The sequence below is a fragment of the Pithys albifrons genome, chromosome 10, assembly GCF_047495875.1.
Source record: "Pithys albifrons albifrons isolate INPA30051 chromosome 10, PitAlb_v1, whole genome shotgun sequence".
NCBI lineage: Eukaryota > Metazoa > Chordata > Aves > Passeriformes > Thamnophilidae > Pithys > Pithys albifrons.
In genome coordinates, this window is record NC_092467.1 from 14419617 (window position 1) to 14436475 (window position 16859).

Here is a 16859-nt window from a genome sequence, read left to right on the forward strand (position 1 = left end):
GCCCTGCCTTCTTATGCCTTCTGTGAGTGGTCTTGAGACAGACCTATTCGGAGGAGGAGCATAGAAGTTCCTGTGCTGTTTTGCCCTCTCCTGTGGTGACTTAGAAGGATTAAAAAGAGGAAAGATGAGTGGGAGAGAAATAGTTGTCTTGCCATCATACTTTGGTGGTTGTGTGGTCTTTCATGGAAGTTCCTCCACGAGTTCCCAGTATCTCTGCAGCTCCTGGTTGCACCAGTAGTTTTGACACAGATACAGACCTTAGTGTTCACATGGCTTGTGCTTTGTCTCAGGGTCTCCATTAAGGCATTAAGTAATTTAAGTCAATAGGAGTTGGCCTGTGATTTCAACAGAGCCAGTTCTTCACCCAGAAACTCTGAGTAGATAGAGCTTATAGTGCTCATTTTAGGAGAGGCTGCTCTTATGTGGGCAGCAAGCTTTCTGCCAGTGAAATCACAAGAAGGATCTTGACAGGGGATTTCCTCCCCTACTGCTTGGTTCTCGGTATTTTCCAGAACACTTAATGATTTGGGTAGAAGCTTGTCCTATGGAGGCTAAAAGTTCACAGTCAAGTAACTTCTCTTTTATTGAAAATTGCAGAAGGAGTATTACTTCTCCTTGCACAATTTCTCATCAAGCAATTTGCAGTCTCTGCTCTGCCAAAAATTCATGAGCAGCAGCTCCAGCCCTGGAAGTGCTTTCCAAACTGCCTGGAGATTTAGTAAGAGGGCCTGGCCTGTCTTTATGACCAAGAAAGTGATCAGTAGAGCAAAGGGCATTCTACAAAACCACCTCTCACATGGAAAGGCAGTTTTCCTTGACCCTTAGCATTTTATTTTTCTGTCGGTATCCCAGGAAAGAAAAGACCCATGTGCCCAACCAGTCTGTCAACATCCTGTTAAGGGAACCCCTCACTCAACAGTCCTTGTGGATCAAAGGGTGATTTGACTGACTTACCCAAGGAAATACAGCAACAACATAGGGGAGACACCTCAGTGGGTCTTCCCACTTTGGTCGAGTGTGTTACTCATTGCTGGCAGCTGCCAGTGCCTGTAAAGGACTCACACTAACAGGTTATGGAACAACACTCCTTATTGATAGAAAATTATGAGTGGTTAAAGTTCAGAGACTTCTGGTGATAGTATCTGACTGCAAAAATGTATTCAAAGAAACACACAGATGAGCTCTACTCCCCAGTAAAAGTATACAGTAGGCATAGAGTATGGCTCTTACCCAACAGGCATCCCTAAGGGTCAGCCCATCAACTGATCCCAGAAGTTATGATGGAGTATTGCCTAAATTTCCCCCCACTCTCGACTTCCTTTTTAGTATTTCTTTAAGTTCAGGTGGAGCTTGAGTGACTTTAGTCATAAATACCTTCATTACTGATTGGTCTAAAATTCTCTAGCTTGACTTTTAAAGATACAGTCAAAAAAAGTACAGAGTACATGCCCTGTGGGAGATGTTCATCCCTTGAAGGTGGGTAACTTTGGGATGGAGTTGTTGTGCATTAAAATTGCAATAAGGCTTTAATGAAACAAGTTCATCTGAGGAGAGAGATTTCACCACAGTGTGCTCAGCAGCAAAACATCTCCTATCTCTCTTGCCTGACAGGTGCTATGCAGTTCATCAGCTGAAAAGTACCATCTTTTTCCCCTTCCTGCAGGGGTTTCTGTGGCAAGAGGTCACAGTGTCTCCACTCCGCTTCACTCTCCATTCCATCCCTCTCAGCAGGTGCTTACTGTTGTGTGGGGAATCATTGCGAAGGTGCCAACCACATTCCATCCAGGGAGCAGCAGCTGCATTTTATCCTGTAATTTCTGTACCATAATAACTTTTGTGAGGATGTGAATATAACTTCCCACTTCTCTCTGATTTTGCCCTCAGCCATCTTTCCACAGCCACTTCACAGGACACAGAATTGCATTTCCCCCGTCTGCTCTAAATCCCTTCCAGCACTACACATACCCTTTAATATGAGACAAAAAACTTTGTCATACCAAGCAGTCTGAATTTAATGAGACCAATCAAAAACTGACAGTTTTTTTGATGCTGCTTTATAGTTAGTTTGAAAGTCACTTCACGTTTTCAAAAGAAATGAGAGAAGTAGCTATTTCAGGGCAACTGCCTCTCTTGTCCTGTGGTCTGCTCTGCAGCTCAACAGTCTTTAAGCTTCACAATCTTTTGGGCTTCACATCACATGCTATAAATCCTGCCACCAAAGTGGTGCAAGTTATGACAACAGAAATATGGAAATTATTGTAAAAAGAGGGATGTGTTTTGCTGTTAGCTGCCAGGTACCTTAGTAGTTAAAGTGCATCGTTCCAAGTACCTGGGTACGTACTAGGTACCAAAGCAGAGAATCTCCTGTCTGTCCCTCTGTCCTTCCCACTTGAGGAGTCCTTCTGATGCTGTTGAAGTGCACAGAATGGCCAAATATGGGTCTGTGAGATACAGAGGTTGGAAGTTCCCCTTGCTGTCTGTGTCCCTGGTTCCTCTCAGTAGTTCTGCAGTGTTTAATGTTCATTGCAAATGAAATAAAGGAAACAGGTTTTTTGATAGATTGAAAATTTACCTCACATATTTCAGACTGTTGTATCTTATGTTGTTCTTTCATAGTTATTGAGGTCTCAGAGGCTTACTGTGATGGAGACTATAATTTTTAACAGTGATGTAACTTTGAGACACTGCTACCAGTTAAGCCACTGAGCCTCTTTTCTAGTTGACCCTGGTAGTTTAAACAGGCTTTTTACATTCCCATGCACTTGGTGTGGATGAAAGAAAACCGCACTAGGTCCTTCACACTACTGCAAAATGCAGCTGAATGGAGAACTTGAGAAAACGGGGTTGGGCTATTTACTGGCACTGAAACTTGGTCTGCATCTAATGGGCCTAAGCAACAAAATCTTACCATAAATGGTCATTCATTTGCTTGTTACAATATCAGGAATACATGTAAAATAGAGTTAAAGCACAACTGCCTTCAGTTTTTAAAATGACACTGAAAACATGTCTACTGTTGTTTCTATTGATTCCTCATTCAACTGAAATTCAGGAACATTTTGCCCCTTCATTTATATCTGAGCATCAGAACAGTGGAGTGAGGCAGGAGACCATGATTCTTCACTGTTGAATAAACATTCAGGCACTCTTATCTGAAAAGTGTAGAGAAATAAACACTTTAGGGAGATAATTTAAGTTTTATAGATAAGCTCTGGGAAAGAGGAAAGAAAAATTCCTTTACACAAACAAAATGCAGTTCCAGTGCCACATTGTTGTTGAGGCTTTTGTTCTAGTTGGTGGTCACAATGGCCTTGGTGCCACTAACAGAGCAGGGATGGAGCAGATAACATTTTGTTTGTATTGATTACAGAAGATCACTTCTTTTGAGAAATTGTGATAATGTTGGCATAAGTCACTCTTCTCAAGCCATCTGAGGTGAAGTAAAGTGCAAGAACCTGGCAGAATCAGGGTCTACTTGCTTTGAGAGCCAAAAAAGAGGTATATTTATAGAAGGAGATAAAGAAATGTATAGAAAAAAGGAGAATGTATTTCCACACCTAAAGATAAATTTTTAGGCTGAAAATTCCATATTCAAAATATAAATATATTGAAATATCCTGTTTATTTTATTGTATCTATAAACTTGTCAAAACTTAATTCTTCTTTGTCTTGTTCCCTGTTTTGTAGCAAAACCCTGAGGTAGCAAGCGTTTGAAGAGCACGCTTTGCCAGCTGTCTGCATGGATGATTACTTCTGTTTTCTTTCCTGTGTGTATCTCACCAATAATTCACTAGAATGATGATGTATAAACCTCCAAGATTTGCACTTCTTCAGACATGAAAACCTCCCTCCTAAAGCTGTAGTGGTTTTTGTTAGCAAAGTCCTCTTGCTGCAGAGATGAGAGGCAGGTGAGTAGATGTGAGTTATGATCAAGACACCTGTTTAGCCTTGGGCTTGATGAAATTGGGAAGAGAAGTTAAATACCTTCTGGGATTAATGCTGAATCATCTAGGAGGTTTCTCTAGTCTTTGAGGGGTATAAATACATAATTTGGGAACAAGGCCAAGGTAAGTAGATAAGAAGATAATTATAAAAAAATTCAGTGAAAGGGAAATTCTCTTCATTATTATGTAAAGCATAAGAATGACCACACTAAGTGAAGCCAATTGTTTTAACCAGCAGGTAGAAGTAAATACCCAAAAAATACTGTAAAAGCAACAAATACTGTAAATGCTCTCCCAACCCTTAATAGTTTTGAGCTAAGTTTTCTGAGTTTGCTTCACTGCATTTAGTAGCTTGCAATGGATTTGTTTTCTGTTTGTTTTGTCGCTTGAAATGGTGTAAATTCATATCACGCGCACCACCCATGTTTGCAAGGAATGAAGTTGCTTTGCTGAGTTGGAGCTCTTGTGGTGGTATGTTTGGGAGATTTGGAAGTTTCTGACTTACACTGTTTTGGCTTGTGCTCTTTTCAAAATGGAAGAAAGTGGGAGAAAATTTGAGCCATCTTTCAGCACTGAGCTCTCTAGATTTCTAGATAATGTCTGGGACACAAGAGAGTGCCGTGTGAAGGACTCTGCACAGGATTGCCACAAGCTGTCAACAGCAGGAGGGAGGGGGTTGGCAGGGATCCCACATGCTGTAGCTGGAGGGCTGAATGTTCAAAACCTATTGAGGTGTAATTCTGCATACAATTTGTATTGCCAATAACTGTATTGAATGAAGTATGAGTGTGCAATTAAATACTTTCACATTTGAATAACTCTCACTTAGATATTTAACATTCAATTACAAAGAAGCAGGGGTTGGCTGTGACAGGTTCAGGGCTGGCAGGAGCAGGACCAGACAACGCACCTTCTCTTGCTTATTGCAAACAAAACTAAAGCCTTCACAATGCTTTTCAGAAAAAACCCTGGGAAATTTTGTCATGTAGGTTCCTTGGATAATAAGAGAGTCTAATATTTTTGGTATGCAGAGATATGGACCATAGAGTGTTAAAGAATTGCTGATACATTGTTAAATATCTTAAATTGTAAAATAGGAGTAATAATAAAATATGGTAGAAAGTACAAGAGAAAAATCTTGGGAATCTTACTGAGTTGGTAGAACATTTAAAAAATCTCATAGAATTTTATAAAAGATTGTTTACAGAGGTATTGCTACCTCTGTTAATGACAAAAACTTAATTTCAAGGTAGCATTTTGTATGATTTATCAAAATGAACGTGTGAAACAATAGACCAACAGTATGAAGCACAGATGAAACAAGAGCTGCTTTTGTTGGAGCCTCTGAAGAGTGTGTAATCAGAGCTCAAGTCTATGACACTTGAAAAGAAAAACTGTCAGTTCTGAACCACAAGATTAACATCCCTGCCTGTACTTAAAAGATGAATACCTCTCTTCAGTTATCTTTCCTGCAGTTGAACTGTCAAGAACAGACGTCTTGAAAGCATGTTTTCTGAATGTCTTAAAAGAGCCATCTTCAGGATGGCAAGAGACAGAAGTCTGCAGTCCAGATAAAGGAATATAGTACACTGTGCCTTCTAGGCCACCCTGAGATCATGGCCCAAACACAAGCGGCACTAAGAAGCACCATAAATTTCATTTCATATGCTTGGTCATTTTAATTGTTGGTAATTTGATTTCCTAACTTTTCAAGAGGTCACAATTAGATTGAATTATAAGCATGACTTTTTGGAAAATACACTGATGGCATGTTTAAAACCCAAAGTGTGAGAAATTTTGTGGCTAACATAGGCCTACTTTTCCATCCCATTCAATCTGTTTTGCAGTTTGAAGATTGTAATCTGCAGGTATGTCTAAATACTGTTGCTAGGTAAAAAAATGCATCTTGGAAGGGAAAAGTGTATTTCTAGACTGATTGTATCCTTTCGATATCTCTCCTCTTATCAGGGGTAAGAGAGAACACAGAGCCAGTCCCTTCCCAGAGGTGAACACTAAAAAGACAAGGGGATCAGGACAAAACATGTGATAAGGGAAGTTCTTGTTGTATGTGAGTGACAAATACATGGTTAAGGATGGTTCAGCAGTCAAAACAGGTCATTCAGCAGCTGTAGAACCTCTACCCTTGAGATTCTTTGCAATTCATCTGGGAAAGACCATGATCAATCTCATCCAGCTGTAAAGTTCACCTTGCTTTGAGTGGGACACTGCACATGATCTCCCATGATCATCCTTGCCTAAATTTTTCTGTAACTCTGCATGCAGAGGCTTCTACGAGATACTGTTGCTTTTGTAAGGAGCAATGTAATTCCCATACAAGATCAAATGAAAAATATTCAAACAGTTCATTACACTGGTCTTTGGCAATAAACAAGAGCCAAAGTGCCACAGTAAGATGTAAGAAACACCCCTGAAGACAGATTTAGGACCTTAGCTGTTCTAAAGGAGGGGTTTTTTGCTGTCAGATATAGATTGCTCAATTGTAAGCCTGCAGGCAAAAGACTCAGTCTTCCAAATCAGTGGCATTAGGCATAAGTCTAAAAGTCCAGTCATTTCATGACTCCTTTTAAAGTGCTGTCCCAAATTACTTCCTGTGGAAAAGTAGTGCATAGTTTAATTAGACACTTGGTAAAAATTATTTCCTTGAGTAGTTTAAAGTATTTCTCCTTTTCTCCTCCTTGTTTCTGAATGATCTGTCTCACCCTCTCCAAAACTGGCACAATGTCACATTTCATAAACAGTGGTCAGTCTGGTATTTTCCATTCTATTCCAAATGAAGTTCCATCAATTACTTACCTTAAAGGAGTTATAATGTTTCCTGGTTATTCTGCATCTCACACCTTGCAGGTCATAACATTTTTGGGATATTGCTGTCTTGAACTGGCCAACGTCTGGCTGATAGCAAAAGAAGATTCGTCATAGTTTCTAATCCCAATCACCTACAGTAAGACAAAAAGAGAGTCTGCTCCTTACAGAGAACCAATTTCTCATCCATCCCTCCCTTTCTTTGATGTTGGGTTAATTTTTGACTTCATCAGGTCCTGAATCCAACTTGCTGTAGGGTCTTACCCGTATTTAGGATATTGCAACCAAGCTAGAGGTGGTGATCATCAGCATGGTGACAGAGCCACCTCTCCCACTCTTACATCAATTAAAAGTGTCTGAGAGACCAGTTACTCCTGCATGATGGCCTTTTTTTTAACCATAGATACACATTCAGCAGAGACTTTTACTGAGCTTAGAAGAGTGGTTTTTAATTGCCTACTTATTAATAACTTCATCAAAATGTCATTGTTCAGCATGTCACACAGCAAAAATTTCCTGTAGGAAGTGGAAAGCAGTTGGATCTTATCTGGAAGTCTTTGATATTTGTAAAACCTGACCTGGATTTTTCAACTAAGTTGAGTGAAAAACATCTTCCATTTCCCTGAACATTTGCATTGTATTTAATCATCACATTTAGGACTTCCTTTAGAGTATATCCTTGATTGAAAAGCATATTCAAGTAAATCTTTTTTTCCCAGGAAGACTTTAGGGTTGCCTTGACATTCTTTTAAATGCAAAGACCTGTACTGTAGTGATAAATGAGACTTGCCAGAGATTACAAAGGATGCAGAATTCACCCCTTACAAAGGAAGATGTGATGAGGGACTGTATCTCTCCTACCATCACCCTGCGGTGCTTCGCAATCATATCTCTTTCCTTTTCAGGTTATTGCAAATGGCATTTAGGATCAGCCATCCACAAATCACCAGTATAATCAGAAGCCTATGAAAATATAGATTTACTTGCTATGAAAAATCTAAGAAGTTTTGATGTAGGCCAAGGTCAGCATATTCTGTTTTTATTGAATAAACATTGAGTAGAAGAGAAGTTTTCATTTCTTGTTCAGTATTAATTATGAAAAACACATCTTCTGCTCCTTTCCTGTGTGAAGGTTCTCACTTGTACATCTGTTCTGGATTACCTGTTTTATGACAACATGAGTCACACCCCAGGAGCAGCCATGAACTCCAGCGTGTGTTTCCCTGTGTTACTGAGGTAACATCTCTTCAGCATCTTTCACCTCAGCAACTGCATTAACCAAGAATCAAGCTGGTTGAAACAATGGGACAGCTGGTCCGCAGGCCAAACCCAGGGCTGTGAGCTGCACTGTGCTGGGTCAGTGTTCACTGGCCCTGGAGAAAGTCTGCAGTCTGGATCCAGATGTTTTTCCTAAGGAACTGAGTGAGCGGCTCCAACACTGTAGATGAATGTGGGCTCTGAGCTGCTTTCAGCAGTTTTGCTGTACAAGTGATACACTGGTATGTCAGCAACTTCCCAGCATTGTTTTGGAACAGCCAGTTGGTTAAGAACACATTCTGTTCCTGTTGTCTTGTATTATCACCCACTTGCTCAAAAACAACAGCAAAAAAACCTGCCAAAACCCCCCAAAATTTGTGTCAAAATCCATGAGTCAAGAACATAAATCTACAATTAGCCGCTGTTTGTCTTCCTACTCTCTTCTCATAAAGAAATTGCTCAGGAAATAATTTTTCTGTGATAGTCAGCTGGTTTATACACATATCCATGTAACATCAAAATTCATATCAACCAACAGTAGTGCCTTTTCAGAGGAGCATAACTACAGTGTGATCTGCCAGCCATCCTTGCAGCTATTTAATCCCCTGACCTAAATTTGGGTGTTTGTCACCACAATCAACACTACTACTATTCCCTTTTATGATTAAAGGGGGGGGAAAGTGTCTCTATTTGCATGCAGTTTTAAAGCTGTGCCAGAGTAGGTTTGGCTCTGTTTGTTACTTCTGCTGGGACGGAAAAGTGCTCTTCCTCATATGGTGTTAGTTTGAGTGCAGGGTAGATAAAGCACATGTAGGAGTAAAATGTTGGGAAAGAGACTATTCTAAAATTTGAGCATGTTTTCTTTAATCTGTTTTATTTCTGCACTTTTTGTGGCTGTTGCATATCTTGGCTTAATTGAAGGTCAGTCTCATTTATGTGAGAAAACCCAGTCCTGTTCTTTTCCTGGAAGAAGTTGAGAAACCTCAGGAATCTCATGCAAGTAATTTTGTGAAATATCCATCGCAGCTTTACAGCAGTTTGGATGCAATTGTAGACATACTCTGGACAATGCTCTGTCACCTGAACAAGGAGTGCTAAAAGAAAAAATATCCTTCTTTCAAAGATGTCTGTTGTCTGTGGGCCGGTACCTTGTTATTTTGCTAAGGACTGGAAGGTAATTGTAAGCCCTCTCAAATCTCATGTACACAATGGGGATCCATTTTTGCTAGAATAGTATTTGACTGACTTTATTTTTTAGCCTACTTGAGCCAGAACTCCCCCAGAGAATCCATGCTGCCTACACATTAAATCTCACTTTGTCTGAGATGTTTGAGCCAAGGACTTGCCAGGAGGAGTGACTCAGGCATGGGGACAGCCAGGTTCCCATGCAAGTCTGTCTCTCCAGGCTCTGTGGGTGCAGATGGCTCCAGGAACTTGACCATAAGCTCAGACTCAGCAGCAGCATTATATGCATAAGCTTTATTTACCTCAGTTTCTTGTGGTTTAAGTGAATTTTTAATACAAAAAATCCAACAGAACTCTGTAGGAGGATGTGTCTCTCCTCTATTCATGCTGAAATCAAATGAATCCCATATTTCAGTATTTCTTCTATTCCATAAGCTCTCATGAGGCACCGTTTGTGCAGCTGTGTCTGCAGGCAGAGGCTGGTGCTGCTCTCATGGGAACTGAGTCTGTCCATGTGCTCTGCAGGAGTGGCCCACACACATGTCCTTGGATGCTTTCTGCATCTCCAATTGTAATTTTCAGGAAGCAAAACGGTTTTTGCAAGGATCAAGGTTAGCTGAAGCCAGACCGTACTTCTGATTCTGGAGTTTATCAATACTGTGGTGCTGTAATACTTCTCTAAGTAAATGTGAATGAGAGGAGAGAGGGGAAGGAGAAATGCAAAGTTAGAGGGTGGGGAAATGCACAAAGCAGGAAAGAAATTAACTTGAAAGCAGAACGCAGAAAATAAAAATAGAACCAGAAAAGGAAATTTGAAAAAAAAAAAAGTAAAAAAAGGCAATTTTGAAAAAAGTTTGATTCTATTTGTCAGAAGTACTTGGCTCAACTGCAACTGAGTCTGCAAGATGGAGGTGCTGATAGTCTGCAGCAGGCATTGCTCACTTCTGCACAAATTCACTTGTTACTGCCAGTGATACAAAGAGAATGAATTGTGACTAGTGAGAGAAAATGAGAAAGAAAGCAAAAGAGAGGCTTAGATCAATAGGGTAATTTAAACTCGCTAAGTATCACAGATTTTTGTAATATGTCATGAGATGCTATGGGAAAATGTGCACTTTTTGCTGAGGTTTTCTTATTTTCTTCTGTTGAATTTTGACCTTATTTCTTTTATCTATATTGCTGACTTGTCCAGGGGAGTAGTGGCTCCTGGAAACAGTAAAGCTGGAGAGAGGGTGAGGAAATTATTTACTGGAAAATTGAATTTCATGCAGAAGTGTGTGGGAGAAGTTTTAAGGAAAATGGATTGTGGCAGCTGGCTCTGGGATTCAAATTGCTGGACAGTGGGAGCCTCAGTTTGTGCCTCCAGGCTCACTGTGCAGCCCATGAGGAGTGGAGCAGGGAACCATCTGAATTCTTGGTGGATGCTACTGAGACCTAAGCATATGTGTGGGTATGTTTGAAATCCAGTTCCTTCTGCAGGAGTATCAGTCCATCTGCTTGTGATCTTGCAGTGTGAGGCACCAACAGCTTTTTCATCAGAAGGCCACTGGAGTCATTTCACAATCAGGATGGGAGGTGATAGGGTTTCCTTCTTTCCACAAAATGTGAATTAAAGCATCTCCCAGGAAGTAAGAGATGCAGTTTTAACTTCTTCCTCTGGCAGAAAGGATTTAAATAGCTTTCCTTCCAAAGTGCAGTAATCAATACCTGTTGAATTTGTTGTGGGAAAGAGGCTCTCCTTTTTTCCTGCATGATAACCAGAGTGGCTGGGGTGGTCATGTGAAATAAGATTTCTTTGGTTCTGTTTCAGGATCATTAAATAATCATTGGATAAAACACCTACATTCTGTCTAAATGTGGGCTTGGGCTTGACTTATTTGAGTGACAATGCATTTGAATTGTGCTTATTTTACAGAGCACATGTTAAAAATAAACAGGATACAGGAATTTGGCTTGCAGTCAGAGAACATAAATCTTGTTCTGGAGGTCACCATCCTATAAGACGGAAGCAAACAAATCTTTCTAAAAGTACTGTTTCAAAACTTTTTGTGCTGACTGACCAAAGTATGTTAAAAGTAAGTTAGTTCAACATCACATTGACCTTTTCTCTGTGATGGTGGCTATCATTGGTTCAGTTACCTTAATTTCTTTCAGCAAGCACAAAGAGTTAATATATAAAGCATTTTTACTTAGTATATGGCTTTTGGACTGTATTAACCCCTTCTACACAGTCTATTTCATTGTTTCTCATCAAATCTCTCTTCAGCTGTGCAGGTTTTACAACTTACTAAGAAAATGAGAAGCAAGGAAATCTGAAATATGTCCTGAGTTTCAGAGGAGCTGAGCACACTGCAACAATTGTAAACTTCAGTGGGAGCACAAGTAGGCACTTCTGGAAACAAGACTTCATACAGGTTTCTAAGCATTCTGAGCTTTGCCTGGGAGCAGGCCCTGTCCTGTTGAAAGATAGAAACTTCTAAAGCAGTTAGTTGTTTCTAAAGCTTTTCTCCAGCAGTCTACCAAGTTTGGAAACTTTGTTCCAGTTGTAATTAATAAGATGAAGAAATTCAGCACATTTGAATGTTTTCATCAAGTAGCTGCACAAGTCTTTCATTTGCCCTCCAGCAAAATTAACAGCTCAGACAGACTTTTTTGTTGCTGTTTTTTGTTTGGTTGGTTTGTTTTGGGGATCTTTTTGTTTTTTTAAATAGTTCCCTTTTTAGCACTGAAAAACAGATAAAGAAAAAAATACAGAATTAAGAGTTATTTTCAGAGGCTTTTGAGACCAGAGACTCCTACCTTTTGGAATGGAAAGAGGAAAAACAAACCAGTAGTTGTACTGTTAAGAACGTTTCAGCTGAGAACTCAGTAGTGCACTGCAAAATCACTGGCAGAGCTGAGGAGCTGCAGTTCAAAGCACACATCTATGATGTGGGGAGCAATAAGGAGATAACAGGTTTGAATGGATAGAAGGCTCAAGATTGATTGGTCTTTATGGATTGTAATCCATTTTTAAGTCCTGTTTTGACTTCATAAAGCTCAGCTTAACTCACAGAGTCTTCCTTTACAGTTTTACATCTGATAATTTGATTATGAAAATGAACTCTCCCACACAGCAGAGAATGCTGGCAATCTTGTTCTGATAAGAGATATTTATACAGCACCACCAAATCACTTAAACCTAAGGGGCCATGTGCTTATCCTCATTTCTGATGATGAGTCCAGTGTAGCTATGTAAGATTTGTCAGCATATGCTGATATTCCCTGTTCATTTGAGGCCAGTGCTTTGCAGTGCTGCTTTAGAGCAACAACTTTAACTTGGATATTCTGTGAATTTAATTGCTGTGAACTGAGACTCTCTTTATGCTCACATCTTGAAATGGTGCTGATAGAGGACCTAACTTTTTACCTATCCTTGATAGGAAGATCTAACAAAGATCTAAGGAATTTTGGGAAGGGGGGCAAGGGAAGAAAAGACTAACTTTTGTAAAAAGGAATATAATTGGCAAATTTGCATATAGCTGAAAGGTGAGTGAGCATAATTCATTTGCTGTAAGGTACTCAATAGCAAGCCGTGACCACAAAGTAGAGTTCAAAATCATAGTTATGTGATTGAGTTTGGAGAGATGATGGTAGAACAAATGTGATGGAAATGATGTTTAGACTCACTGTTCTCTCTTCCCTCCTTTCTTTGCCAAATGAGAGAATCTGATGATCTTTTTCATTTGTGCTCATAGCCCAAATTCTGTCTTGAGTTACACAAATGAAACTGACTCTGGAAATTTACATATTAAAAGCAAATGTTTGCCTTTATAGTGCAATGAAGTTTAGACTGCTGTTTCTGAAACACAGTATACTGGAATTTGTCTCAGTCTGCAGGTATTTTGTGTAAGGCCCCATTCTGCTAAAAAGTGGATGTTTTTTTCATCACTTTTTTAATGGAATCTAATACCAGTATATGAAAGAAGTAACACAAGCCCGACTTTGTTCTGATGGTACAAACATTAATAGCTGAGAAAACATATAATCTACTTGTGCATTTCTGGGTTACAAGAGTTGTATAATCTTCAGTTCAGCTAGAGTTGTATAAGCTAGAATAGTGCAGAGCATGTAAAATTTTGTTTATAGAGAGGTTTCGATATGGAAAAGTCATTAAACCCTTTCACAAACTGTCTTTTTATACTGGAATAATTTATCTGGTAATAAAAGCCTTAAGTGGCTTGACAAATATCTTTGGAAGGAGAGAAAAGTAATTCTAGATGTTTTCTAAGCTAATATTTGTTCTTTTTATGGATCTTTAAAAACTAGTATGGTGTGGCAGAATATTTGTCTAAAATTTAATCCTAAAGCACTTGCTTGTGAAGAAAAAGAATCAGTTATTATCTGAAAGTGTGATTTTCAAATCTGAGTTCCTTGTTCTAGCAGATGTCCTACCATTATGGGACCCCAAATACTTTGCATTTGGAAAGCATTGGGCAGAAAGCTTTCTAGGAAGAGGAGAGACTGAAACACCCAAGAGATAGTTGGGTGGGATGAAAACTCGGTCACACAGCTTGTAGTGTGAGCTTCTCCATATGTGTAGTCCATAAGAGCTTCAGCTTTTAAGTGTGCTTATCAGTAGGCTTCCCAAGCCTTGAACTTTGGTCTTCAATGTATTTGTAAATCTGGGATTAAAAGAAAAATTCTGGTTCTGTCTAAGTTTACAAAGGACTTGTAAACTTGTTCTCACTTGTTTTACTCAGTCTTTACAGACTTTTCTGGAGTCAAATATTAGGGGAGCAGTTTCCAGTTGACCTATCTTACTTGATTTTTAAATACTGATATTACCTTCTATTCTCTCCAATCACCAACAGGTTTCATATCTGTATTTGCAGTCCCTTGTTTTGAATTCAAGAAGATGTAGCTCTAATTCTAAAAAAACCCTTCTTCCTTGTTCCTATTGAAAAGAATTTAATTTGGCATTTCTTCCCTATATGCCCCATTATTCAGTGTAGTATTTTCTGTAACCTATGGCTGATTTCAACATTGCTGGTTATACATCACCTATGCTGGAATATTTTAGAGAATTCTTCTGTGCTGTGTTTGGATGATCATTAGTTGCCAGAAAGGAATTTTGGAATTACAGGGTAATTGAGGTGGGAAGAGACCACAGGAGAGCTCTGATCCAAACTCCTGCACTATGCAGGATCAGCAATGAGCTCAGACTGGTGTTGGTCAGGGCTTTGGTCAGCCTGAACATCTCGTTTCTGTTTCTTGCCCTCTGCAACACACCATGGGCCTGACTCCATCTCCTCCATAACGTCTGTGCAGGCACTGGCAGTTCCTGGCAGTGCCTGAATCCATCCCCTCCCCAGGCAGAGAGAGGCTCCTCCCTCAGCCTCTCCTCACAGGGCTCCAGGCACAGACCAACTGCTCCACTGGTGTCAGTCTTGTATGGAGGGGCACAAAACTGGAGGCAGTGTTCTCAACATGGCCTAGAAAATAGTAAAATAGTAAATGAAAATAGTAAACATTTCCTAACATTTCAGTAACCAGAATGAGACACATGGACTTAGAAGAGGAACAATCACCAGATGATCTAAGGGCATGAGAGGAGAAAAGGTTCAAAAATACCCTTTTTGAGAGTAACAAAGTTCAGTCAGCACGAGAGTTCAGCATTTCCTGCAGAACTTTTTGTAACTGGCTGCATGTAATTATTTGTCTTGTGACTTCAGTCCCCACATATCTTGCTGCAGGGCTTTCTCTAATCACACATCCAAACACAATGCCCTCTCATGGAAGTGCACTAGAGACACACTTTGAGAGGATTAATCCCATTTCCTTGGTACATGGAACTTGTGAGTCATTGCCACTACTTGTTTGAGCAGCATTACATGCAAGCATCTTAGTTGTATCTAAACACCCACACTGAAGTTTTTATGTAAGATTCAAATGTGCACGATTAGCATAAGAAAACCCAGTGCATATTTGTAGAGCAGGTGCAAGCAGTGTCTCATCTCTTCCTGAACAAAAGGTTAGTACATTCCCACAAGTGACTAAATCCAACCTTATCGTTAAAAATTATGATTGTAAATTGATACAAAGGAAAGTTGAAAAGCTGCAAGTAAGGCACTGTAATTATTAGTTAATATTCACAAAGGGCAGGATGTTTAAAAAAACAAGAGAAAAATACACCACTAACTACCAACAACTAATCTGCACACATTGCATTAAGAATTAATTATGCTGTAAAATTTAAGCTTAAGACACACAGCATGTGCAATGTAGGAGTGTGATGTAACAAGATATGCAGCTCATGTTTTGACTTGTAGATTTAGAGCTTAAGTGAATTGAAAGTAAATGTAGACCTGGAGGATTTAAGTTCTATGATGTGGAACCCCATTGAAAAGGGAAAGTAGGAACCTGGTAGAATATGAATCATAGTAGTAGTCCCAAAGTAATTTTACAATTTTTATTACCTCAGTTAAAAATTGTTCAAGTATATATGTAATGAAGAGTATTTAATTACTGTACATAGAAAAAGAAGAGGAATTATGATAAAATTCCTCCTAAGAGGTCATCATGAGGTGGCAGGATGTTAATTAAGCCTGGGTAATGAAATTTGTGTGTGTATGTGTACAGCAGAAAGTAAAAATTATTTGGGGAATTTAGTCCTACTGACAAATAAAATCTTTTGTGAATGACTCCCATCTAGAGATTTTTCTAACCCTGAAGGAGAAGGCAGCATGTAATGCCTGATTATATCAGCTCCAGGTCCCTCCAACCCGGGAAGCTCTGCAGGGATGACCTCGGAGAACCGCACTCCCAGTGCCCAGGGGGAGCAGGGACAGTGTCCAGCCTGTCCCCTGCTTGGGGGTGCTCTCAGTGCCCAGGGGGAGCAGGGACAGTGTCCAGCCTGTCCCCTGCCTGGGGCTGCTCTCGGCCCAGGGGGAGCAGGGACAGTGTCCAGCCTGTCCTCTGCTTGGGAGTGCTCTCAGTGGCCAGGGGGAGCAGGGACAGTGTCCAGCCTGACCCCTGCCTGGGGCCACTCTCTGCCTAGGGGGAGCAGGGACAGTGTCCAGCCTGCCCAGTCCAGCCTGTCCCCTGCCTGGAGCTGCTCTCAGTTCCCAGGGGGAGTAGGGACAGTGTCGAGCCTGTCCCCTGCCTGGGAGCGGCCCGAGGTCAGGCCACAGGGAGAGAGGGCTGGACACACCAATGGGCCTGCAAGGGAAGCTCCCAAGGACTGCCAGTCACTAATGACCTCTTTTAAGAGGCTTATGGAGCACAGCGAGGTGCAGCAATAGGTGTCAGGATTGCTGAGCTGCTATTTATTGTACATTTACAAAGAGGAGGATTTCTTCTGGTAACCTGGGTTTTGTTAATCTTTGTTAAAATGTGTTGGCTGAGCATTTACATGCTTTTCTATGTCTGTTTGGAATACAGAAGTTGCACTTCAGTGGTTCAATGGGACTTTTTTGTTCAATTGAATTTTGTGATTTTTTTAAATTTAGTTTTTAAAATTTTCCTTATAAACAAAATCTGCATATTTTAAAATTCTTTTCAAACGACACTTTTAGTTAGATAGACCTGTCTTCAGGAAGTGATGGGTAAAGCTAGAAATTCCAATGTGAGATAATTCTCTCAAACTTTCAGTAGTTCTTCTTGGCTGCA

The 16859-nt window shown here is 40.1% G+C and overlaps 1 long non-coding RNA gene across 1 annotated transcript; it reads left to right on the plus strand.

The window, feature by feature from the left end:
- Positions 1-2580: 2580 nt before the first annotated feature.
- LOC139676149 (uncharacterized) lies at positions 2581-9707 on the plus strand. Its single transcript, XR_011698607.1, has 3 exons — positions 2581-3908; positions 7673-7789; positions 7900-9707. It is a non-coding gene; the product is annotated as an uncharacterized lncRNA (long non-coding RNA).
- Positions 9708-16859: the final 7152 nt, after the last annotated feature.